The sequence below is a fragment of the Medicago sativa genome, chromosome 5, assembly GCF_051527215.1.
Source record: "Medicago sativa cultivar Bolivia chromosome 5, Bolivia_mono, whole genome shotgun sequence".
Taxonomy (NCBI): Eukaryota; Viridiplantae; Streptophyta; class Magnoliopsida; order Fabales; family Fabaceae; genus Medicago; species Medicago sativa.
In genome coordinates this window covers 31,061,056-31,088,460 of record NC_140753.1, presented here as the reverse complement: position 1 = coordinate 31,088,460, position 27,405 = coordinate 31,061,056, and the positions used below count along the sequence as shown (strand labels likewise).

Genomic DNA, 27,405 nt, shown 5'->3' with positions numbered 1-27,405 from the left:
TGTAGACTTTTGTATTATATAAAGAATAAAGAATTATATAAAGATAAAGATTATTAATCTATATCTATCTATATCTATATCTATATCTATATCTATATCTATATCTATCTTTATATAATACAAAAGGATAATTCTATGAGCATAAGTACACGTGGCGCCTCATTTTGCTTCTAGCATTTAATGCTCCTCAAACAATTTTTTTACAATGCATAAGACCTTTGATCAAGATAGTTGTCTTAATTATGTATTATGTAAATATTTGATTAAAAAATGGTATCAAATATACAGGTATTGTTTTATGTACATGTGCATTTTGCCTTAACAATATGTATTATATACATTTTAATCCAACCGTATTTTACATTATATGTATTATGTAGATTTAAATTGAACCATATTGTTTTATCACCGTAAACTAAATTATATAAAAATTAGAACAAAAACAAAATACCACTTTTACATATGATCAGGCCAAACTAATTTTTTTTCTTTTTTGAGGTCATTTTATTTTATTCTTAATCTATATAATATAAATTTAGGACCTATTTCATGTCCCATTATGGAAGTTATTTTCTTTTCTTTTGGTTATGACATGTGGCATCATAAACTAATGAACCCCTCAAAGTATGGTTATGACACGTGGCACCATAAACTAAACCAAGCATTCTTATGCATTTGATATTTATTGCTATTATTTTATGTTTATTTTTTATGAAATATTCTAAATTGATGCATTGTTTTTCCAAAAATAATACTATTATTAATATGACATGAACCGAAAATGGCAATATATATTTCATATTGATTAAAATATTATTGATATGATTTGGTCAAAGAATTATGCATTTAAATAATTTTAACATGATATCGTTTTTTTACATGACCTATGTTTATTTATTTTTTAAAAACCGAGTTAGAAAATGTAATAAAAAATAAAGAAACATATGCCGCTATTTTGTTTGAACCGAGTTAAAAATTATAATGAAAAATACAGACGATTTTCGAAATATCCCAGTTAAAAACTCAAAATTCAAAATAAAACTAAAATTATTAAATAACTATTTTTTTCCAAAAACAAATACTTTTTTCTTTTCAAATTCATATTTAAGTTTCGGTAAAAGAAAAAGTTTAGATATGTTTATTTTTAAATATGGACAACCGCACATAAATGGGTGATTGGCAAAGAATATCAAAAATATGAAAACTTATGATTGTATTTAAGGACTTGCTAAAATAAACGTTAAACCTTCCCTAAAAAAAAATGTAAATCACATTCTTCATCTCATTTAATGCTTTCTTATAATCCAATCAAATTGAATCATGACTCATTTATTTTTTATTAGCCAATCAAAATGAATCATGACGCATTTAGTTTTCATAGACCAATCAAAATTGATCATTCCATGATTTTTTCCCTATATATAGATAATTTTTTTTCCATTATTTTCATATGTCTATTCCCCCATTTCTTCCCCCCATAAAAAAATTCATAAAAAAATAGAATTTTCTATGTTTTTAACGCATGGAAGTTTTTTGTCAAAAAAAAGCATGAATGTTGAATCACTTTGTTGCAGATTATGGGGTTGATTTTAATTTTTATTTGTATCTAATTTTTAATTGCTAATTCTACTTTCTCAGGGTCCCATTGGAGAGCATGTATCTCCATTCTTCGACTTCAAGGCGTTCAAAATCAGCAATATAATTTTAAGTCGAAGCAATGTTTTGTATTTGATATAGAATCAAGATGTTAGAGTTTAGATACGTTATGTTGGTTGAATATTACTTAATGTATTGATCTGTCAAAAAACTAATCTCAATAGATTGATTTAGCTTTCCCTAAAAAAAAAATATTGATTTAGCTTTTATCTATAACTATTTAGAGTTTGTATTACACATGAACTCTTATTTGATAAATTCTTAACACATCTCCCGATATGTTACACAGCATACTAATGGTTGCATGCAATTGGTTCAGATCATCTAATTTGGACAAACCTTTTATAATAAGAACACATTTTAACTTCATCATGATTTACTATGACAGCTTTTCATTTATCACAGTTTCTTCAATAGAATGTATCAAAAGCTTCAATCAGCCATTGACCAATAGACATGGTTTCTCGAGACACATAATCGCGACTTCTAACTCTAAAGGAATGTTCCAATTAATGTAATTAATGGTTTCTTTTTGCAACTGATTACTAACATTTGTCATTAAAAAAATCATTTGTTTTATATGATTTTTTTTTTATCAGTTCAGTATATTAAAGATATCACTTTTCAACTATGATAATGAATAAAATATTATGTCTTTCATTTGTAAATAGTATTCAAGATAGTTTTTGTATTTAAAATAGCAAATTATATTTGTAAAAAAAAAAAAGCAAATTATAGATATTTTAAGCATATTTTTTAACGAGCTTTTTAGGCTAAAAATTTATTAAGAAAAAAATGACAAATAAAAAAAATTAAAGAACATAAACCTAGCCAAATAAACAATTATGGACATAAACCGAATTCAAAGAAAGAGGAAGCATAATCTTTTCCATTAATTTCAATGATTGTCTTTGTCCCAATTATCTTTACTGTCACCTTAAATTTCATTTAAAAATATTATAGCATTTAATCAAATTAACTTTACACTTAATGGACATGAAATGAAATTAATTTGCGATGAAATTTATATGTATGCATAATGCCTTAAACTTTATTGACATTTTCCAACTCAGTATAAAAATTTCTTATACATAGCACTATCATAACTAATTATTGTTTACATATTTTTTGTTTTGCATCATTAGAATTGATATGAAATTTCATCTGTATTTTTTCATGTGATTTGAAAAATTTATGTGCAAAAATTAATGTTTTTTCTCTCTATAAAATAAAAAAATTAAAATTAAAAAATATTGATAGCATCTAAACTAGGCACAAGATATGCAAAAAAGAGATAAAAAACAACTATAACATGTACCAACTATTTTTTTTTTTTGAAGGATTACATGTACCAACATAGTAGCTATAATTTAATAAGGGAGCAAAAATTAGTAGAATCAATGTCTATATTTTACATAGGAAACATCATTCAAAGCAAAACATTTTTGTTTTTCTCTATAAGGAATGATTTGGTGGTGTATAAAAAGCATTGATTAAGTTCATATTATTTCTTTCCATAAAAAAGTTCATATTATTTGTAGAAGCAAGAAAATAAAAAACAAGGGTGATAAGAAGGGTCAAAGAAAAACATTTTTTTCTTTATATATAAGGAATGATTGAATTAATGGTACATAAAAAACATTATTTAAGTTCATATTATTTATGAAAAAAATAAAAACATTTGTGATGAGATAAAAATAAATTACTCATACTTTTTTATCTATTTTTTTATAAAATATATCTCTATTATATATATTTGCACTATTTTTTTTAAAAAGTACACGTGACAACCTATTAGTGAAAGACTCATTTAATGTTTTTTTTTTTTGAAGAAAAAGGCTCATTTAATGTTATTTCTCATGTACACACAAGATATGAAAGAGTTTATAATAGAAAAGAAAAACAGAATTGGAATTAGATGAGTTAACCGAAAATGTTGTGTGCAAAAAGTCAGAATTTGAGAGGAGTATTTAATGCACCAATGTTTTATTTTATGTACACAATGAATATGAAAAAGTTTATAATAGAAACAACAATCATAATTTGGTGAATTAACATAAAATGTTATCTCTATTTGATAGGAGTATTTAATGCACCATGATTTCAATCAAAAGTTTACATATGAAATTATTGTTTTGTTATTACATCATTTTTGTATTGTTACGTCTTATTTTTTATTTTTAATTGGAACTTCAAATTTTGGTCTTACTAAAAATCCAAGAAAAAGATTAGAATGCAACGTCTTTGTAATCTAAATAATATGTGATTCACGTCATTTGAACAAATTCCTTCCATAATATATTAACATATGTGATATTATTTTGTTGAACCAATCATATTGCATCAATTTGATCTTTTACTAAAAAGTGTTGAAACGATTTTTCTTTAATTTTAAATGGTCAACAAATCATAGCCATACTATTATTGAAAATATGTATTTTATTATCTTAAATGCATTGTAAATTAACCGTTATAATTTGACACGAAGATATCTGATGATCACAATAACCATTTTTTTAAGGAATATTTATTTGCCTTAACTACTAAGAAAATTCTAAGCCTATAGTGGTATTCCCGTAACAGAAAACAAGGGATGCGTTTACAGAAAAAATAAAAAAAATAATTGGAATTCATTAATATGTTTAATTTACGTCAGTTGTAAGAATTCTTCCAATATTACATTAACATGTGTCGATGTCATTTTCTTGAACCAATCATATTGCAATAATTTGATCTTATTTGAGAATCTGTACATTAAAATGTAATTTAAATGCGTTTTATTTTGTGTCTTCAAAAAAAAAAATGTAAGTCAACACATCAATACATTCAAATAGAAAAAATTCATTTTAATGTTTGTCCATAAATAAAATAAAAATCATAATGACTAAACTACCACACAAAATAAGTCTATAAATTAGACATCCAGATCAACACCATTGCACGTCACACATTTCTTTCCCACTTTTTTGTCCCTTCTTTTTTTCTTTGTTTTTCGTTGTTGTTTGTTGTTTGTTGCTTTGTACAATCATATGACACCAAATACGATTATGTTCTCATATATATCCACTTTTAAAGAAAATGGAATATATAGTTCAATTCGTTCACCTATGATTTGTGAGAGCGTTCGCCTATGATTTGTGAGAGACATGAACAAGACAAACTTTCTTATTCTTTGATAATAGAATTTTGATGTATAACAAGTTTAATTTCTGATTTTTCAACACCTTAAGTATTTTATGTAACGTTAATCATATTTATTCTATTATTTTAAACAAAATCATTTTTTTAATTCACGTTTTCGAAAACAAATGTATTTGGTATAGGTGTATTTGTCATTTTTTTAGGGATTGTGTCATTTTTTAACTTCCACTGGAATTTTATGGCTATTTTGTAATATAAACTATGACTATGCGATTTTTTGTATATTTTCAGTCCGGGGTTCAAACCTCGGTCACTGTAAAAAAAAATACGTACTCAAATATATAAATATTTAAATGTTTTTTAATTGTATATTTTCAAAATTATAAGCAATAAAAATATGGTTTCTCATGATAACCCCCATTTTTTTTCATGATGATAAGCATCCTTGATGGAAATTTTAATGATACATTTAATATGTAAATTTGGTTAACTGATTGAATCTCGAAAATGTACAGAAAAAATGAATTTTAACAAGTAATAAAAAAATCAAAATATGGTTATTTAAAAAATTACAATTTTTAGTGAAAACAAAATTTTTTCTACAGTAGAAAAATGAAAGCATTTTTTTCTTTTCTCAACGGTACTAACTATACAAATAACATAACAAATAAATATAATCAACGTAAAAATAAAAAATATAATCAACGTAAAAATAAAAAATTTCTTTGCCATTACTAATTTTCTATATTTTTATTTTCAAAAATACGCTTTTTTTTTCTTATACCACACTCAATTCTATCTGACATTCAAAACTCATTTCTATTTAAATGCATTCATAATCATAGATAGGGTAATGGAATAAAGAATTATTTTTTTTGAACAAATCAAAATGGAATAAATTGCTCAAAGGCACAGTGATTCACCCCGCACAAGGTGTGCTAAAAGTGATGAATCACCAAATGTCAGTTACAAACCAAAAGAATTTAATGTATTTTAATTCTTATTCATATTAGCGTAATTTGTACACGGTGCTCTTTTTAGACATATTTTATCGTATTTATTTCTCATTAAACACATTAAATCTCTATTATAAACATTTGCCTTAATTTTTTTTTTGAAGAGTACACTTGGCACTCCTTCTTGCTTCATCTCATTTATTACTTGATCAAATATTCAAATCACCACAAATTTACTCAGATTGCCATTTATGTCATTTGTATCACTCACACGAATTTGATATATCTCAGTTCATTTATTAAAAACCAAAATGAAAATTATAAACGTTTTAATAGCCCATCATGAATACGTTTTGTATTATCAGCCAATAAAAATTGAGCATGATTCATGATTGAAGTTACCAATCAATCAAATTTGAGCATACATGTCATCATTCTAATCATTACTTGGGTTGTTTTCTTCTTTATTCGTCTTTTAACTTTTTTTAAGAAAAATAATTTTATTTTTATGTAGTATTTGTTTTTGTGAAATGATGTTAATCAATTTTATTTATTATTGATATTTTATTGTTACAGAGCTATGATCAAGGTCATATATAACATGAAATTTTTGCCTTTTTTCAAACACCATGCCTTGAACTTGAGGAATCCATGATCCCTCTATCAATATATATATGTATGCTGGAACATAATACCTAAAAAGCTAAGCAAGTAATAAATCTATATCTTTCATTTTTTTTTAGGTAACGGTGGAGATTCCCTAAAAAAAAAGGTAACGGTGGAAATGGGAAGCCAAATCGAAAACACACTAATTCATGAGGATGGGAGACAGGATGCCTTTGAGCCGCAAATGAGAAAATGAGGAAAGATCACTATAAGAGACCAAAACCTAGACTTGACGGTAGCATGGTGATCACGTGATCACCTTAACTGAATCAATATCATCACATTGGATTAAAATAAATCAATGACTAAAATTTGAGATCAAATAAACTTTGACATTTTAATGTCATTTAATTCTAACTCATTTTTATATATTGATTGAGGGTAGTTCTATGATAACAATATTCATGTCACTATTCCCTACTTCAAGAAGAAAAAAAATTATGTCCCTATTTCCCTAAAAAAAAATCATGTCGCTGTTCTTTCAAAAAAAATGAAAAAAAATCATGCCACTATGCGCATATGCTCATACGTTAATCTACGCTTTCCAAGGCTTGAATGTTCACTTTTATAGATTGTTGATATTTTATTTTATTTTTCAATACACACCGTGTTTTAGTTTTTTTTTTTTATTATTGTTTGGACCATTGTTTTCTAAATTTGTATTCCCAGTAAATCATATAATTCCAACAAATAAAAAGTATATCATATAAATTTTGAATACTATAATTTAAATAATTTATTTTTTTTCTTTTTTTTTTTGTGATTTTTTTCATGTTATTAAGTTTAATCATGATAAATTAAATTAAGAGTCATTAATGTGACAATTTAAATTAAAATGATTCTATTAAATGTATCATTTATTGGGTCAGATGAAAAAAAAATGTTATTTAAATGATACCATTACATGATACTCCCTCCGGTCCTATTTATATGAGAAAGTTTGGTCAACAAAAGTTAATGTATATGGTTAAAAATTTAGTCCAAATCCATCAACTTTTATTGACCCAACTTTTTCTTATAAATAGGACCGGAAGGAGTATCATGTTTTAAATCACTATTTTTTCTATCAATACTAATAATTGCATTCCTAATCAAGGTTGCCTCGGCTAATAGTGAGTTGACTCAACCTCAAGGGTGTGGATTCAATCCCCATTATTAGCGTGATGATCTCTTTGTTAGGGAGTAACTTGGTATGTGTTCATTGAGTCATGAGACATATCTTGATCTTGATGTGTCCTCCAGAGTCTAACTCGCCTAAATTTTTTATAATAAAAAAAACAAATTTTTGTAAAATTGTAAATTGTAGATTATGATAGTAGTCTTTGAAAAGCTTCAATTTATTTTATGAAAAATTAAGGGTGTGTTTGTTTCAAGGCAAGAAATTACATTTCTTGAAACGACATTTTTACCTAATTGTTTGGTAACAATTTAGATTTCCTGGAATATTTTAGAAATTAATTAATTAAAAAACTAAAAATGGAAATAAATGTTAATGGTAGTGAGAATTTATGGCAAGTTCAGATTTATTACCATGGAAATTTTAGATTCTCATCTTTAAGCATGAGAATAACAATAGAATAAAACTAAATAACATTCCTCTTAATATAATATTCATGGGAACAAATTTTCAAAACTTGAAACAAACATGAGAATGTTGCATATTTCTAATCTCACGTTCCTAAGAATCATATTACAAACCTTGAAATAAACATACCCTAAGGCCTAAAGTCTCTTTGACATATTCTAAAGGAACTTTTTTTTAAAGAAATAATAATAACAAACACAATTTAAAAGGAAATTTGAATGATATCCAAAATGAAATGTTAGCAATAACTCAGTGATTTTGTTAATTTCAATTTTACGAATTTTCAACAATTTTTTTATACAATTTATTTAGGGGTCCCTCACAAAATTGAAGAGAGATAGGGTGCTTCTATAGCCACCCTTCTCTACAAGCACCTTATTTATTTGCTCCACAATGGGGGTGCTTATTTATTGTGGTGCTGAATAGGTGAAGCACTCACCATTGTGGATAGCCTTAGAGATAAAAGAGCACTCACAAATATTTTTATGTTTAATTATCTCCAAGGATACTAGCTGAGTTTGAAACTCAAAATCTCGAAATTCAAAGTTTGTCCTTCTACTACTAGATTAAACCCTTAAGTTGGAAAATTGCATTGAACAAGAAAATGAATTTTTTTTTTTCAAATTTTTTTTTTGTGGATTTTTTAAAAATTTTGAAAAAATGCCACTACAAAATGAACCAAAACCTTAAGTCATCATGTATATTGGTCATCTAACTTATATGTAACATCTACTTTAGCATCCAATATTATAGAACTTTAACTCACACTTGACACATTCGTCTCTCCGTTAAGTTTGAGACTCTTTGTGACTGGGATATAGAGACATAATAAAATAAAGTTAGACGGATGCGCAACATGCTAAAAAAGGTGGGTTGATGGTGGCTTTATACAAAGAGTTTTTATCCCTTTCTTTCATGATAAATAAAGAATTAAGCAAATGAAATCCAAAATAGAAGAAAACAGTTGATCATAATGCTAGGACTTTCGTGGGAGCGTAAACTGGGTTGGATAATCACATTAGACTAAGAGCAATTACTCAATTGAGATTAACATCACATCTTCATCCAAATCCTAAAGACATTGGATTTAGGGGTCATCTCACTTATATGTTTGTCATTGTATTCTCTTGCATCCAATCTGAAACTTTAACTCATATAAGACATGTTGACATCTCTCCCATTAAGTGTGAGACAGACATATGTCATTTGGTAACAAAGCCAAATAAAATTAGATGAAGACATATCATGGTAAAAAATTTAAGTTGGTGATGATCTCATGGAGGGAGGTTTATGTTCCTTTCTTTCATGAGAAGTTACGAAATAAATTAGAAAAGGATGGAAAATAAAAAAAAAATTGAACATGAGAGAAATGATAAGGAAAAAAAAAGGAGCATGTGCTTTTATGGGAGCATATAAGGAATAGAGTGATAATTTTACTGGTTTGATGCAGGAGTTGGACATTTTTTAGTAAATATTTAACCAAAATATTAGACTAATTAAAAAAACGCCATGTTGTTCTAAAATTTCTTATAAGTATTGTCAAATTTCACCAAAGAATAAAAGTGAAGGAGTTTGAAGTAGTTGAGGTTGAATAACAAAAAAAAAAATAGTATGAAAGAGAATGACATCCAATAACTAAAGTTTAAGATAAAAAAAATAAAAAATAAACAATTGACAACTGAAAACTAACAATATAAATTATCATAATGTTGGGATTTTCGGGTGATCTTCACCGGGTTGGATGATTGTATTACGTCACTATCAACCATACAAGTGAGATTGACACCACATCTTTACATAAAACCTTAAGACATTATGTATTTTGGTCATCTCACTTATATGTTGTTCAAAATCTATTTTTTCATCCAATGTATAATGTTAACTCACATTTGACACATTAACATATCCTAATCAATAATGTGATTGTCTGTGTCCATAATTATGTAACGTAGTCAAATAAGTCAAAATTAGGCACAACATGTTCAAAAAGGTTGATTGGTGGTGATTTCATGAAGGGAGGTTTATATTCCTTCCATCCATGAGAATAGATAAAGGAAACTAGATAGAAAAATAAAATAAATATGAAGATGAAAAAAATTGAACATGGGAGAAACATTAAGGTGAAAAATATGTAGTGTGTGTTTTGTCCGCGAGAGTATAAAAAATAGATTGAATTATCGGTAATTATGTGGTTTTGTTGAAGGAGTTGAAGATTTTTGGGTAATTATTACAAAAAAAAAAAATAGACTTAATTATAAAAACGTTGTATCATTTTAAAATGTCTAAATAAACATGTATTTTGTAAATTCATCATGACACATGTACATTTTCCATTGTCACATCCCATCATAGATCATATGCGAAGGAGTTTGAAAAAATAGAGTTTGAATAAGAAAATAGAATGAAAGTGAATGACATCCAAAAACAAAGTATTACTGTAAAAAATGGTTAATTAAGTAAATGTTTCCCATAATATTAAGATTTTTTCCAGTCCCTTGATTTTTTTTTGTATATCCGGATTTTTTGCAAAACATTTCATATCTTGGATTTTTTTTAAGAGCGGGGGATACTTTCTCCCACATTGGACACAGTTGAGCACGTAAACGAATTCCTTCTATCATTGGTTCCAGGAGACGAAAAGGAATATATCAGTTCTGATTCGGTTTGCAAATCAGACGAGAATAATGAGGTACAAAGCGTCAAGTTGTAGATTTGATAAAGAGATCGACAAAACTACTATGTTCAAAATTAATAATATGGGATGAGGCATCGATAATGCATCATTATTGTTTTGATGCATTTAACTGAACCATGCGCGATATAATGTCTTATGATGGTGTTGATAATACACACAAACCTTAGGGGGTGTTTCTGTGGTTTTGGGCGGTGATTTCAGACAAATTTTTCCAGTGATAAGAAAAGGATACAAACAAGACATATTTGCTTCATCCATCAACTCATCAAAGTTGTGGAGTCACCGTAAGGTTTTCACCCTTACAACAAATATGTGTTTACGTGCTTCAATCGTACGTGCCGAGCAAGATGAGATAAGAAAGTTTGTTGATTGGATACTTTCAATTGGAGATGGAATAGGATCCGCCAACGTGAGTGGAGAAATTAACGTACTCATTCATGATGAGTTGCTGATAAAGAATTCCTCTAATCCGTTGCGTTCTTTGGTTGATTTTGTATATCCGGATTTTTTGCAAAACATGAAATTGGATTTTTTCCAAGAGCGGGGGATACTTGCTCCCACACTGGACGCAATTAAGCACATAAACAAATTCTTCCTATCATTGGTTCCAGGAGACGAAAAGTTTTGATTTGGTTTGCAAATCAGACGAGAATAGTGAGGTATAAAACGAATGGTTTACCACCGAATTCTTAAACAATATCAAGTTTTCTGATATTCTAAACCACAAGTTTAGATTTAAAGTTGGATGTCCAGTTATGTTGATTAGGAACATTAACCAAGCAACTGGATTGTGAAATGGGACTAGGTTGATTGTAGACAATCTTTGGAAGAGCTTTATCGGTGCAACTGTGATTACCCAAAAAAATACTTGTGAAAAAGTAATTATTCCAGGAATGAACTTAGTTCTGAGTGATCCTAAACTGCCTTTCAAATTTACTACTATATAGTTCCTGTTGGCTTTGTGTTTTGCAATGACAATAAATAAAAGTCAGTGTCAGTCGTTGTCTCATGTTGGAATCTATCTTTCCGAACCGGTTTTTACTCATGGACAGTTGTATGTCGCTGTGTCGAGAGTCACTTCCAAAAAGGGTTTGAAAATGCTTATACTGGATGAAGAAAATCGAGTGTGTACTGAGACCACTAATGTTGTGTACCGTGATGTTTTTCAGAATGTTTAACCAGTCGTTCTTGATGACGCAGATGAGTATGAGTTTTTTTCTCTTTTAAACTTCGTTGTAATATATATTTTATTTGGATATGAATTGGTTGTTTCTACTTGCAACCATTCTAATAGTTGTGTAAAGAAAGAGTAATGGATTGGTCATGTAGATAAACTACAATTCTGCAACTAACAATTAAGATCACACTTCTTATTTCATTGTATAAAATCCAATGACATTTATTGTTGTGCAAAGAACAGGCTAAGTGATAAATTTGTTATAGGGACTAATATGTTATGTGGAGTAATATTTTTGATCCCTTTTTTACAATATTTTTGGTCTCATGCACCTTCAGGTGCTGGTTTTGTGCTTCAGGTGACATGATATCATTCAGTTGTACACAGGCTGATGTTAATGGAATTTCTATGGCATTGAATTATCATTGACTAATTGCAATAGGTGGAATGTCTTCTCTTCGGCTCCGAAATAACACTATCTGATACATTAATGTGTTTATCTACCCAAACTTCGGTTTTTCTATTATATGATAGAGCAACTCCAATATTCTCATACTCAGTTTAATTTTATTTATAATGTCAGTATCCTTCTGATCTTTCTCATTTTTCCTAATGTAAGCCGTACTCTTTCAGTGACCATATTATCAACTATATATGTTCTGCTTTCATTTTTTTAATACAATCAGCTATATATCCGTCTTTTTTTTTCTTTGTTCTTTGGAGCACCTATGTCTATGTGCATGCACAAGACAATTTTGTAGTCCCTTTTTCAAGCCTTTTTTGTTGTGTTTTTGTTGATGGGTTATTTTATAATATGCTTAGTTAAAAAATGTGATAGATAGTTGATGTCTTTGTCGTTGTTTGTTATACTTATTTGCTACACGATTGAATAATTACAAATTAGTGTTGGATGTTAAGATGAATCAAGTGTATGCACGATATTAACTTTGTATATGTAAGAATATCTGCTTAGAAATCATGGAATTTGAAAGAAACTATATATAAGGGCATCTGGTATAGACGATTCGTTGGTTAGGGACAATTAATTGTATATGCAGTGGTAGGCCTCGAGACTCCAACACCCCCAGTTATATGCAAGACATCAAAAAAAAAAAACTCACGTCTCCGTGATTAATTTTAGTCATCCGTGTAAAATATTCCGGCATCAAATCTTAATCTTTCGACATTACATCTGTTAAATCATTCTTGTGTAATGATACGAAAATCCAAATAAATATATACACGTGCAATCGAAAATACAATAACGATGCGTTTTATTAATATATTGTGTATAATGAATTTACCGTTTAATTAGATTTTATATAAAAATAATAATAATAGTTGTAATTCTAGCCCGTGCTTGGCACGGGTTTCCAAGCTAGTTATTAATTATTTTTGCAGTAAATTTTGGATCCATATGTTAATGTAGTGATTTTCTTGAATTTTTTCTAGATATTGATTCTAATTTCACCATTTCTTCACACAATTCCAATATTGAACCAAAGAATTCAAAATTCTTTTCAATTTTATTGTATTTTTTAGTTTTCAACAATACTCACTATTTTTTACAAATAGTGAGTATTGTTATTTCAAAAAACAATACTCACTATTTGTAAAAAAATAATAAAAAATACTACTCTCATTTTTTAGTGGGTCCGAAACCATTAATCTCAGAGTTTAGTTGTTCGTCTTTTGCTTGATTTTGATGTATCAAATTATAAGAGCATCCCTAATGGAGACCCCCAATTTTGAGTTTTTAAACGGGTCCCACATGTACACATCATTCTTTTATAATTTTTTAGTAAAAGTACATAATAAGTACTCAATCACTCCAATGGAGATCCTCTAACAAAAAGTATAAATGGTTCCGACCAATAACTCTTCATCATTTATATTTCAACACTAACATATTATTTTAATAAAAAGTATTGTCGGGTCCACTTATGAATTGGGGGTCTCAGGTGAGACTCTCGGTATTAGAAGACCCTAAAAAAAAAAAATTCCCTATGGGATACCTATTAGTTACCGGATCTTAAATGGTGAAGATCTCACCGTTGGGGATGCTCTAAGCATCTATTTTTACTCGACATCTATTGTCACCGTGTATTCGATTAGTACACATGTTTGTCTTCATTTTCAGTTATTGAAGTGTCATACAAGCTGTAATATCCCGCCTGTCAGTATCGGAATATTACCAGTCGATCGTGTCAGAGGAATTAAATTCATGGAAGATAAGTGTGATGGAAATATTTTATGACATGTCAGCATAACGCGGGAAAAGTATTGGAGTCGTTTTAAACACGCTTGAGGCAAGGGCATAATTGTAATTTTACAGAAAAGATTATTTATATGTTTTTGGTGGAAAATATCTCATTTCCCTTATCCTTTTCTCTCTCTAAGTTGGAAGAATTCTCCTCCTTCTCTCTCTTCTCTTCCCTCACGTCATTCTCTCCTCTCCTCTCCAACAATCTTTCTTAAAATTCTTCTTCTTCCATGACAAGATTTCCTCCTTTACCTCCCATATTACCACAAGGTTGTGTAAGCTTGGTTTTGGGTTGAATTTCTTCTTCTTTCTCATGAAGCTTATTCCATCTCTCTCCTTTGAAAGAACAATTCTTCCAAGAATTTAAGAGTGAACCAAGCATGGATTGTTAACAACTTAGTAAGCAATAATCAACTATGGATTGACTAGAAATTTTAGTGGTTGGTTGAACCAAGAAGCTAGGGTTTGTTATTTGGTAAAGAGGAAGCTTTGAGTTGGAATAAAGATGAGCTAGCAAGGATGATGATGCTTGGGATTGCAAGAAAACAACAAAAAAATGAGGTGGCTTGAACAAAGAAAACAAAAGGATCAAAAGCTAGGGTTTTGAGGCATGAAGTGAAAGTGATGCTTGAAGCTTGGGCTACATGTGCAAATCTTGTTTAGGTGAGTTCCTTAGATAGTGTTCCTACCTTGGATTCATGTGTTTATGACTTGTAAGTAGAGAAATGATTTATAGGGTTTATACTTAGAGTATAAGTACCCCTTTTCATGTCATGCTTGCCATATATGTAAATACTTGCCATTCAAATGTTTTACAAGTTTTCTATGACCTCTAGAGTCTTAATATGCATAGAGATACTTGGTTTTGAGGTTTTTGGGTCAAACATACCAATTTTGCAGGTGCTGGACTGTCATTACTCGCCACTGCGAGCAGATTGCTCGCAAGGCGAGCTAGAAGTCCGAACATGGGTGTCTGCTCGCCTTCAACTCGCAGCTGCGAGCAGTTACTCGCCATGGCGAGCAAGCTCACTCGCGAGGCGAGTAGACAGTGCACTTGCACTGTTTGCTTGTTTCGCGTAATGATGGCAGGTTCCGGCTTAAGTTTTCTTCGAGCAGTCTTTTATGAAATGAACCCCTCAAACCAAGATCCTATTAGCTAATTTTAAATAAGGTTTTTCTTGATAAGAAGCAAGTATTTGGCATAGTTAGCAAGGCATGGAAATTGAGAGAATTAGGTCATGAACCGGGTAGCAAGTTAATCCTTAAGGAAGGGAAAGAACTAGAGCCTCGATATAGTTATCGAGAACTAGAGTAGTTAGAAAGAATAGAATGCTTTGCATTAGTATTATACTTGTTAAGATGCGAGGTGATATAGATTATTATCTTCGCATAGAAGTTAAGTGCCATACGAGTATGGCAAGACGTGAATCGATTTTATATCCATTCACGAAGTAAGTTGAGCAAGCATATAGTTACCTCTAGTGGGATCGTCTAGGGATCCAAGGTAAAGAGTTAGCATGTTTAAGTTAATTTTCATGCATAAGACTAAGACTTTTAAGAAAGAAAGAGTGTCATGTCTCTTGTTATCCAAATTGGATTCAAGGGGTTCCCCAAGGGGAATGGTTAAGCCGCAAGGGAGCCGCATTTCACTAAGTTAAGGTGTCGTGTCTTTTGTATTCCTTCCAAGGTTGGGTACAAAAGGTTCTCCAAGGGGAATGGGGTAAGCCGTAAGGGACCCGCACGTTCACTAAGGGAGTCTGGTGCGCTCTTGCTAAGCATATCACCGGTAGTAAGGGATTATCTTCCGAGGTTACTCCACTCGGGACTAATCCGTAAAATGAACTCAGATAAGTTGTTTGTTACACGCTAACATAATCAATGAAGCTAACTATGCATATCTATTATACATGTTTATGTTATGTCATAGAGCCTTGACGTAGATCGTCAAGAACAAGTAGAGACTTGGCGTAGTTCGTCAAGAAGTAGTAAAATAGCAAGAATCACTTAGGTGATAAGAGATGATATGTTGTAGATACAACATATTAAGCAAGTAGAAGCAAGTAAATAAAGATATGCCGACGACGATCTTAGGTTACCCCTAATCGTCCGGTTTAGAATCGTGTCATGATAGAGATATAAGAGAGCCTTGATGCTTAGAGGGTACTCTTGGTAATGCGGATTTAGTTCCCCCTTCACCGCCATGACACGTATAGCAGAGAAGCCTATAACAAGTTAAGAATATTAAGACGGCCCTAGCAAGCACCCCCGTCTAAGAAAGCAAGTCCCCACACACGTATAATCAACCGTCAGGTTGTATTGTAGACACTTGGTGACCGTAGGTTTCCCCCGAGGTTGCCTATAGCCTAGGGTTAGGTGGAACTCACTGAGACATTATGTCTCATCCCAATCCTTATTTGTTTCAGATATCAGGATGGTTTAGCAAGCTAGTAGCCGAATGGATGTTGCGACAAGAGTTCGTTCGTACCCGCTGCTGGATGATGTGGATTTCAAGGGATGCATTTATTATTCTTTAGAAAAGCTGAGTTGTAATATTATTGTACGAACGCTTTTGTTGTATATTAAATTCATTCGAAGTTTTTATGTTGTAAATTTTTAATGTATCCAGTACTAAACTAATGCACATGCTAGACTTTCTAGATACGTCTAGTATGGGTGTTACATTTGGTATCAGAGCAGGTCAATTCAGACCGTGCCTTGGGTCATTAAGTTACAACAAAAGTAGTGGGACCATTGGGTTCCGGGTAAATGTTCTAGTTGTTGTTGTTAGTTGAGCCTGATCAACTCAATTTAACATTCGACGATTATAACGGATGCCTGAGAGCTAAATAGGACCCTGGAGGAACGAAGTATGTGATGAAGATGCATTGGAAAGTAAGAACTCGGAAGGAGTATTAGTAAGAAGTTTGATTGTGCCAATAGGTGGCCGGTGAACTAAGTAGTAGAAATGTGAATTCTTCGGGAATGTAAGGTAATGTTAAGAAGGGACGTTCCGGCAGCGTTGGGTAAGATGTTGTAGATACATCGTATACCCGTGAGTAAAGAGTTTGGAAATGTCTAAGTATGATCTGAAGCTTCAGTAAGATTTGTTGTTGGAACAGATTTATTGTATAAGAAGGATTTGTGTTCCAGAACGTCAGCGCAGGGCTACAAGTTAGAAAGAAGATGATGTAAGCTGGTGGAATTAGGAAACTCTCAGGGATAGCGTTATGTGATGAGGTTTTGGACTTGTAAGCTCAGAGTGGACAAGGTTCTAGTGTTTTGAAAGTGCGTTAAGTCGCAATGTAGCGAGGCAAGCTACTTGTAGCGGAAGAAGCTAAGAATTTTATGTCATCAGGACTAATGCATTAATTTCCAACGTACTGAAAAATTGTATCGAATTAGGTTGATGCTTGCCATGCATAGATGATAAAGTATTTTATGAAGGTAAGAGTGACTGATGTGCATTGGATTACTCGAGAAATGATAATTGTATGTAAAGTATTTTTCTAGAGAATTGAGCTGAAGAAACTCGCCAATAGCAAACCTGGAATGAGATTTCCTATTTCATGAAAACCGTTAATTCATCTCCATGGTTTCGTTGACTATTGGAGGGTTGTTTTCATAATATTTTTCATGCAACGAAAACCTTTTTATGACATCAAGTAACAAATGCATATCACATTCTAAGGTTCCCATAGGAAAAGGCACGGGCAACCATTAACGAAGTCGGTTCAGTTTAAGGTAACTTGGGAAGTTAATGTATCAAGAGTCAAGAATGCGCTTAGCCTAAGAGTTTAAAGGTTCCGGTATATGGAATGGACATCACAGATGAGAAGGCTTGAAGCAAGATGTTAAATGGTGTGAAATCACAAGGTTCACGTTGTGTGGAACTAAGAGTATTCCTCGAATCTATGTTTTGTTTAATTGACTTGCTAAGGCTCGTTACGATGTTAAAACGTAAAGTTTATAAGATTTTAGAAAGATATATGCATATGGGTGATTGAAGTCGACATTTTCGAAATTTAAATTTTTGTAGGTGCCGATTTGTTGCGACTCACGTAGAGTGAGCTAAACTCACTAGAATCAAGATTTGATGACACATGAGTGTTATCAACTTATTCTGTGATTTTAGAGTAACAAATGGGGCCTTGGTTTAGTATATGTTTTAATAGTAAAGAATCGTCAACGTCAATGACCCATGTGCTAATTTATAAAGTTTTCTTTAAGAGGAAAATTAACGAGCAAGTAATAGTATTATCGAGCAAAACATAGCATGCGAGAATACAAAGGTACAAGATTAGATGTATGAGAAGTCATGCCCGAATGCAAGATGAGTTTATCATGGAAATAGTAAGTAGTAGTAGCAGAGAAGTATACTATGAGTAGAGATTACTCGAGAACAAGTGTAAGTGGGGCATTAATATGTCGAGAGAAAAGTCTACCTCGAAACTTAATTATACAAGCTAAGGGTAGAGCAAGGTTGCAGAATTTATTGCAACAAAGGAAGTTTTGGGAAGAGTTCTAGAAGATAGTAAAGAAATGAAATACAGAGTGTGAAGTTCACCCATTCCAACGGACTAGAGTATTGGTTGAAGCCAACCGGTGGGAATCAGAGTAGCGCCGCGGAATTTATCAGTAAAGTTGTGGAAGGTGACCATGGAACATGGAATGTTTTAGTAAGAATTTTCGTGAAGAATATTTGAGTCGGTAATACAGTTTTAGTGAGGAGTACTATGAATGAACGAGGAATTCTCGATGTAACAAGTAAGTATTGATGCTTATACGGTCAGTGGTGATTAAGCTAAAAGTATAAGAAATGTATCTTCACTTAAGCAAGACAAAGAAGACTAGAATTACCACTGATGAAGTAAACGGATTGCCTAATCGATGATGTCGAAAGTCTAGAAGAGTATATGCTAAGTTGATGAAGTACATACCTTCCTATACCAAACTTGTTAAATGATAACGATACTAGATGGAATAATTTTAAGTTTTGAGTATTATTTTCTTAAAGTAAAGATTGTATTAAGGAACTTGGGAACGAAATTGTTTTAAAAGTATGATATTAATCATTGATGGAACCGATGAGGTACGCCGTAAGTGAGCAAGCTCACTTAAGACGTACAGACTTCAGAACCAACTTGTTATATACAAGTTTGGGGCGAGTCGTAAAACCTTTTTAATAAAATTTAGAGACTCGTCCTGTGGTTCAGAGGTACCATTACAAACTTGGTTTCAAAATGAAATTTTCTTTATTCAAGTAAATGTTCGTTCCAAGAACCTATGTACTAAAGTTTAGAAATTTCTTGAAGTAAAGTATTAGATGGGGTATCGTTATTAACTAACAAGAAGCAGTATTTGGAAGTATGTAAGTACTATGGAGATAAAGTTTTAAGAGGAAATGATAACGTTCGTGTGATATCAATATCATACGGGAAGCACGGTCATGTACTAATAGTGTTCAATGTAGGTGCAAGTGGCCTTAGAAGAAAGTTTAAGAGAATGCGATTCACAAAACTGGTTAAGGGAATATCAAGTGAATCAGGGTAATTGATTTCACTTCTCCATGCCAAGTTAGACGAGTTACCCATGGATTCGGGTGCAAGGAGATTGTGAAGAGGTAAGATATTCGTAACTCATCAAGATAAGTAACAAAAGTACGAGGCATGTATCCTAAAAGTATAGTAAGAAAGATTATGTATGCATGATAGAATGTATGCATGATAAGATGGTTGAGATACAAGTAAGCACTGCAGGGCAAACCTGGATTCCGGTAGGACCACAGTTTAAAGACAAATCCTGAGTGTTTTAGATGATGAAAGGTTACCTGGATGCATTGTTATGCTCAGTAGATAAGTTATGAATTCAAGACAACCAATTCTCAAGTGGCGGAGGTAAGAACAATCACTATGTTCTGAGATAGTTCTGTGATTGAGAAAGATAATAAGTTAGAAGAGATCATAGTCGTTTTTATGCGGATTAAGGAAGAAGATGAGTTACATGTCTTGATAAGTAAAGTATGCTTCAACCTTTTTAAATGATAATGATCGGACATTATTTGACGGAGAACTAGGAAGACAAGTCTCAGTTACGATGATTGGTAGAGGATTTCTAAATTTCGAGGACGAAATTTATTTAAGGGGGGTAGAATGTAATATCCCGCCTGTCAGTATCGGAATATTACCAGTCGATCGTGTCAGAGGAATTAAATTCATGGAAGATAAGTGTGATGGAAATATTTTATGACATGTCAGCATAACGCGGGAAAAGTATCGGAGTCGTTTTAAACACGCTTGAGGCAAGGGCATAATTGTAATTTTACAGAAAAGATTATTTATATGTTTTTGGTGGAAAATATCTCATTTCCCTTATTCTTTTCTCTCTCTAAGTTGGAAGAATTCTCCTCCTTCTCTCTCTTCTCTTCCCTCACGTCATTCTCTCCTCTCTTCTCCAACAATCTTTCTTAAAATTCTTCTTCTTCCATGACAAGATTTCCTCCTTTACCTCCCATATTACCACAAGGTTGTGTAAGCTTGGTTTTGGGTTGAATTTCTTCTTCTTTCTCATGAAGCTTATTCCATCTCTCTCCTTTGAAAGAACAATTCTTCCAAGAATTTAAGAGTGAACCAAGCATGGATTGTTAACAACTTAGTAAGCAATAATCAACTATGGATTGACTAGAAATTTTAGTGGTTGGTTGAACCAAGAAGCTAGGGTTTGTTATTTGGTAAAGAGGAAGCTTTGAGTTGGAATAAAGATGAGCTAGCAAGGATGATGATGCTTGGGATTGCAAGAAAACAACAAAAAAATGAGGTGGCTTGAACAAAGAAAACAAAAGGATCAAAAGCTAGGGTTTTGAGGCATGAAGTGAAAGTGATGCTTGAAGCTTGGGCTACATGTGCAAATCTTGTTTAGGTGAGTTCCTTAGATAGTGTTCCTACCTTGGATTCATGTGTTTATGACTTGTAAGTAGAGAAATGATTTATAGGGTTTATACTTAGAGTATAAGTACCCCTTTTCATGTCATGCTTGCCATATATGTAAATACTTGCCATTCAAATGTTTTACAAGTTTTCTATGACCTCTAGAGTCTTAATATGCATAGAGATACTTGGTTTTGAGGTTTTTGGGTCAAACATACCAATTTTGCAGGTGCTGGACTGTCATTACTCGCCACTGCGAGCAGATTGCTCGCAAGGCGAGCTAGAAGTCCGAACATGGGTGTCTGCTCGCCTTCAACTCGCAGCTGCGAGCAGTTACTCGCCATGGCGAGCAAGCTCACTCGCGAGGCGAGTAGACAGTGCACTTGCACTGTTTGCTTGTTTCGCGTAATGATGGCAGGTTCCGGCTTAAGTTTTCTTCGAGCAGTCTTTTATGAAATGAACCCCTCAAACCAAGATCCTATTAGCTAATTTTAAATAAGGTTTTTCTTGATAAGAAGCAAGTATTTGGCATAGTTAGCAAGGCATGGAAATTGAGAGAATTAGGTCATGAACCGGGTAGCAAGTTAATCCTTAAGGAAGGGAAAGAACTAGAGCCTCGATATAGTTATCGAGAACTAGAGTAGTTAGAAGGAATAGAATGCTTTGCATTAGTATTATACTTGTTAAGATGCGAGGTGATATAGATTATTATCTTCGCATAGAAGTTAAGTGCCATACGAGTATGGCAAGACGTGAATCGATTTTATATCCATTCACGAAGTAAGTTGAGCAAGCATATAGTTACCTCTAGTGGGATCGTCTAGGGATCCAAGGTAAAGAGTTAGCATGTTTAAGTTAATTTTCATGCATAAGACTAAGACTTTTAAGAAAGAAAGAGTGTCATGTCTCTTGTTATCCAAATTGGATTCAAGGGGTTCCCCAAGGGGAATGGTTAAGCCGCAAGGGAGCCGCATTTCACTAAGTTAAGGTGTCGTGTCTTTTGTATTCCTTCCAAGGTTGGGTACAAAAGGTTCTCCAAGGGGAATGGGGTAAGCCGTAAGGGACCCGCACGTTCACTAAGGGAGTCCGGTGCGCTCTTGCTAAGCATATCACCGGTAGTAAGGGATTATCTTCCGAGGTTACTCCACTCGGGACTAATCCGTAAAATGAACTCAGATAAGTTGTTTGTTACACGCTAACATAATCAATGAAGCTAACTATGCATATCTATTATACATGTTTATGTTATGTCATAGAGCCTTGACGTAGATCGTCAAGAACAAGTAGAGACTTGGCGTAGTTCGTCAAGAAGTAGTAAAATAGCAAGAATCACTTAGGTGATAAGAGATGATATGTTGTAGATACAACATATTAAGCAAGTAGAAGCAAGTAAATAAAGATATGCCGACGACGATCTTAGGTTACCCCTAATCGTCCGGTTTAGAATCGTGTCATGATAGAGATATAAGAGAGCCTTGATGCTTAGAGTGTACTCTTGGTAATGCGGATTTAGTTCCCCCTTCACCGCCATGACACGTATAGCAGAGAAGCCTATAACAAGTTAAGAATATTAAGACGGCCCTAGCAAGCACCCCCGTCTAAGAAAGCAAGTCCCCACACACGTATAATCAACCGTCAGGTTGTATTGTAGACACTTGGTGACCGTAGGTTTCCCCCGAGGTTGCCTATAGCCTAGGGTTAGGTGGAACTCACTGAGACATTATGTCTCATCCCAATCCTTATTTGTTTCAGATATCAGGATGGTTTAGCAAGCTAGTAGCCGAATGGATGTTGCGACAAGAGTTCGTTCGTACCCGCTGCTGGATGATGTGGATTTCAAGGGATGCATTTATTATTCTTTAGAAAAGCTGAGTTGTAATATTATTGTACGAACGCTTTTGTTGTATATTAAATTCATTCGAAGTTTTTATGTTGTAAATTTTTAATGTATCCAGTACTAAACTAATGCACATGCTAGACTTTCTAGATACGTCTAGTATGGGTGTTACACAAGCACATAATAAGAAATAGTACGAAATTTTTTGGGAAGAAGAATATAATAAATTGTACGAAAAATTGAAGTGTCATACAAGCACATAATAAGAAATAGTACGAAATTTTTTGGGAAGAAGAATATAATAAATTGTACGAAAAATATTGGGAGGAAGAGATAAATAGAGAGAAAATTAAAAGGCGCTTTTATTTTTATTTTGTCAACTAATCATAACACATTGGCGTTTTTCCATGGTTTGTTCCCCACCAAAGACGAAAAGTGAAGGAATTTGAAATAAAATAAAAAATTTAAGTTTTTTAATTAATATAAAAAATTAAACAAATGACATAAAAAAAGCTAAGAAAGCAAGTCATCATAATGTTCAGAGTTTTGATGGAGTATACAATGAGTTGGATCATCACATTTTGTTAAGATAATCCTCAAAAATGACATAACACCATATTCTGACCCAAAACCTTAAGACATTAGGTACATGATCCAACATAGATGTTTAACTCACACATGACACATTAATTTCTCCCTTTTCAGTGTGAGATTCTTTGTGTTTGTCACTTGGTGAGATAGTCTAATAAGTTCAGAGGCACAACATCGTAAAAAAGGTGGGTTGGTAGCGGTTTCAAAGAGGGGTGTTTTTTTTATTTCATTTATGAGAAGAGAGAAAGTAAATTAGAAAAAAAAAATAAGTCAATTTAGGTAGGCTAATTTAACTTCTTCAAAAAAAAAATGAAAAAGAAATTTGAACATAAAGAAATAATAAGGGAAAATAATAACTTACTGTTAGTTTTATGGGTTTGTTTAAGGATTTGGAGATTAATGGGTAACTATACTGCCAGAATATTACACTTATTAAAAAATTTCCATATCAATTTAAAATGTATAATAAACATTTATTTTGTTAACTTAGTATAACACATCTACGTTTTCCTTCTGTGAGATCCCGCAAAAGAGCAACGGTGAAGATTTTTTTAATAAATGAATAGAATGCAAAAGCATAAAGAGAAAGGCATGACGTCTCAACTAGATTGGCACTTGATAACTAACTTTCTTCTTTGCTCTTACTCTAAAAAAGGCGAAGAAATTTGAAATAATAGATGTTAAAAAAATACTGTCATAATAAAAAATTGCACGAAAGTGAATAAATCAAAAATATAAAATTTAAGATAAAAAAAGTTAAACAAATGACATTCAAAAAATAACAAAATAAATCATTATAATGTTGGTACTTCTCATGGAGCTTACATTGGGGTGTATCATCGTATTAGACTATATGAGAAACATCCCAAGTGAGATTAATATTATATCTTCATTCAAAATATCTAGGCACGGAGTGTTATGCAGTAGGTTTGCATTGGATTCAACAATTTTTTAACTTTTTTTTTAAAAGAATAATATTTTAACTCATTTTCCAATGCAAATATTTCTATTTTTATCTTCTTGACCAATGTCCTAAGGGCACACTTTAACATTTCCTTATAATTTATGTTAATTAAATTTTATTTATTTTTTAGAATAATCGCGAACTAACTTCTTTAGCCAAATCCTCGTGAACGAACATGGGTACAGAAGTTAGTTCATGAGAGTAGGATTCTCATTTTGAAACGTGGAATATAGAAACTCTTAACAAAAAAAATTATGAAAATAGTGCACACTCGCTAGGAGGATGAATAATTTTATGTGTCTACATAAAAATATATGGGTGTGTGGAAAGGAGAACAAATTAGATATTTCAGAATTTAACTTTTGGTATACTGCAAAGTTGGAACGAGAAATGGGGAAAGCATTATTGTGGGTAAAGAGTGGAATAAGGATATTATTGATATAAAAAGGTTGGGAGATAGGATCATAGTCCTAAATTTTGTAGTGGAATAAGATACCTTTAAGTGTATTAGTGCTTATGCACCTCATGTAGGGTTAGAAGAAAACCTTAGAGTAAAGTTTTGGGAGGATTTATAATACTTAGTGCAGGATATACCATTAGGAGAAAAGATTTTAGGAAGGGATCCAAATGGTCATGTAAGGAGAGTTTTTAGAGTGTTTATACGGCTTGCATTGGAAGGCTTCATTGCACGCCGCCTGGTATAGGGGAGCTGTACTACATGAGGATAATGTTGACCATTTAGAAGGGTTGCATGGGATATAGTTGCATAAAAACAGTTAATGAACATACCTATGGCACGTTTCAGGAAGCATACTCTGCTTTGGGATTACCTGATGAAGACAGAAAGTTTATAGATTGTATAACGGAAAATGGTGAGTTAGGTTCGGGTCAACAACTACGTTGGTTGTTTGTGCATCTCTTAACCACTAGCACAATGATGAGCCTTAATATTGTATGGGATGTGACATGGCAGTTGCTGTCCGATGGTATCTTATTTGAACGTAGGAGGCATCTGAATGTTCCGGTTAATATTTATTTCGAAATCTATGTACCATTTTGTTTTGTGTAAGATCTGATTTTTGCATTTTTTTCTCGGGCTAAAAAGGCACAGTTTAGAAAAATGGTTAACATACTCATGCTCAAAGTATTGTATGCCTTATCTCCATAAATATATTTATCTATTTAAGTAGTAATAATAAACAAACCCAATAGTCTTTCAAAAAAAAATAAAAAAATACACTATTAAATATATTTGATTTGATGAGAATAAGTTTATATAACTATATATATATATATATATATATATATATATATATATATATATATATATAGAATAGAAAGAAAGAAGTTAAATACGAGTGTATGCACGTAAGAAAACATAAGCTTAAGTAAAACAGAGATAAATTTCAGGCTACCTAAGAAAGTAGGTATATAGCTTTCCACTCATGACATCATTTTGTAGAAGTTCCTATATCTATTTCTTCTGTACATTTAGCAACTAATGACTTGGGAAATGCTTTACAAATGAGCTTATTTTTTTAGTTTGAGTTAAGCTGAAAGAAGCTTTTATCGATTAAGAGTTGAGTTGTAACTTCAATATCATTTTTTTCATTGCATTGCATATAATTTTAAGAACTTACGCTGTCTACCCACAAGAGGCTACAATTTACCCTATCATTTTTAGTTTTTATGTCAAAGACAGAAGTGAAAATAGGCATGTTTCAACACATAATGATACGTTTAAATATAAAGGATTCTCATATAAAGCTAATATTTTTTCTTTCTCTTCAACGTGCACACAAATGCATGCAAAGATGTTAATATTAATTTTGTAACTTTACATTTAATATGCAGATCTATGTATCAGTGAAGATGACTTAAAGAACCTGTGTTTGATTCAAATTGAAATGCTGCTTCAGGAAATGGACGGTCGCTTACTGAATTCAAATCTATGCCAAGTCCAAATGCAGCAGACATGCCAACCTTCACAAACAAGCTTATCGTTGATGAGCTAAATTACAACAATGATGAACTGGCAAAGACACACACCGACATGTTATTGATGCTGATTGATGAACAAAGATGTGTGCATGACAAGATCATGGACTCCGTTGGTTCTGACAACGGTGGTTTCTTTTTCTTATATGGTTACGATGGTACTGGAAAAACCTTTATATGGAAAACATTGTCGACTGTTGTTAGATCGAAGGGGTTAATTGTTTTGAATGCTTCATCCAGCGGTATAGCGGCTCTTCTATTACCAGGTGGAAGAACCGCACACTCAATGCTGACAGTCCCTGTTGAGATTAATGAGGCATCATCTCTGACCATGGATAAGAATAATCATAGGGCAGACCTGGTGCGTGCTGCTAATGATGCACCGACGGTGTTTTGATGTAGTTGACCAATCGATGCGTGATATCATGTCCAAGAATGATCCCGTTAACGAGTTTAGACCTTTTGGTGGAATGACGGTAGTTTTAGGTGGTGATTTCAGGCAGACATTGCCTATTGTCCGAAAAGGATTGATGCAGGATATTGTTGATGCATCAATCAATGCATCAAAGATATGTGCTTATTGTAATGTGTTGAGGCTCACTGTTAATATGAGATTGGGTGCATCTTCGGTACCTGCAGAGCAGGAAGAAATTGCTAATTTTGGCAAGTGGATACTCTCAATTAGAGACGGCAACGACGCTTCGGATGAGAATGGTGAAATGAAGGAAGAAATTCCCGAAGATTTGATCATATCCGACACAACAAATTCGTTGATGTCACTAATAGACTTTGCATATCCCGATTTGAATGATAAAATTGGTGACCCACTCTTTTTCCAAGAAAGGGGAATACTCGCACCAACGCTTGATTCAGTTGAGCATGTTAACTAATATATGATGTCACTGATTCCAGGTGAAGAGAAAGAGTATTTAAGCTCTGATTCTGTTTGTCGA

At 32.2% G+C, this 27,405-nt stretch overlaps 1 pseudogene; it reads left to right on the top strand.

The window, feature by feature from the left end:
- The first annotated feature begins 270 nt into the window (after positions 1-270).
- Positions 271-12,072, top strand: LOC146921744 (uncharacterized; annotated as a pseudogene).
- Positions 12,073-27,405: the final 15,333 nt, after the last annotated feature.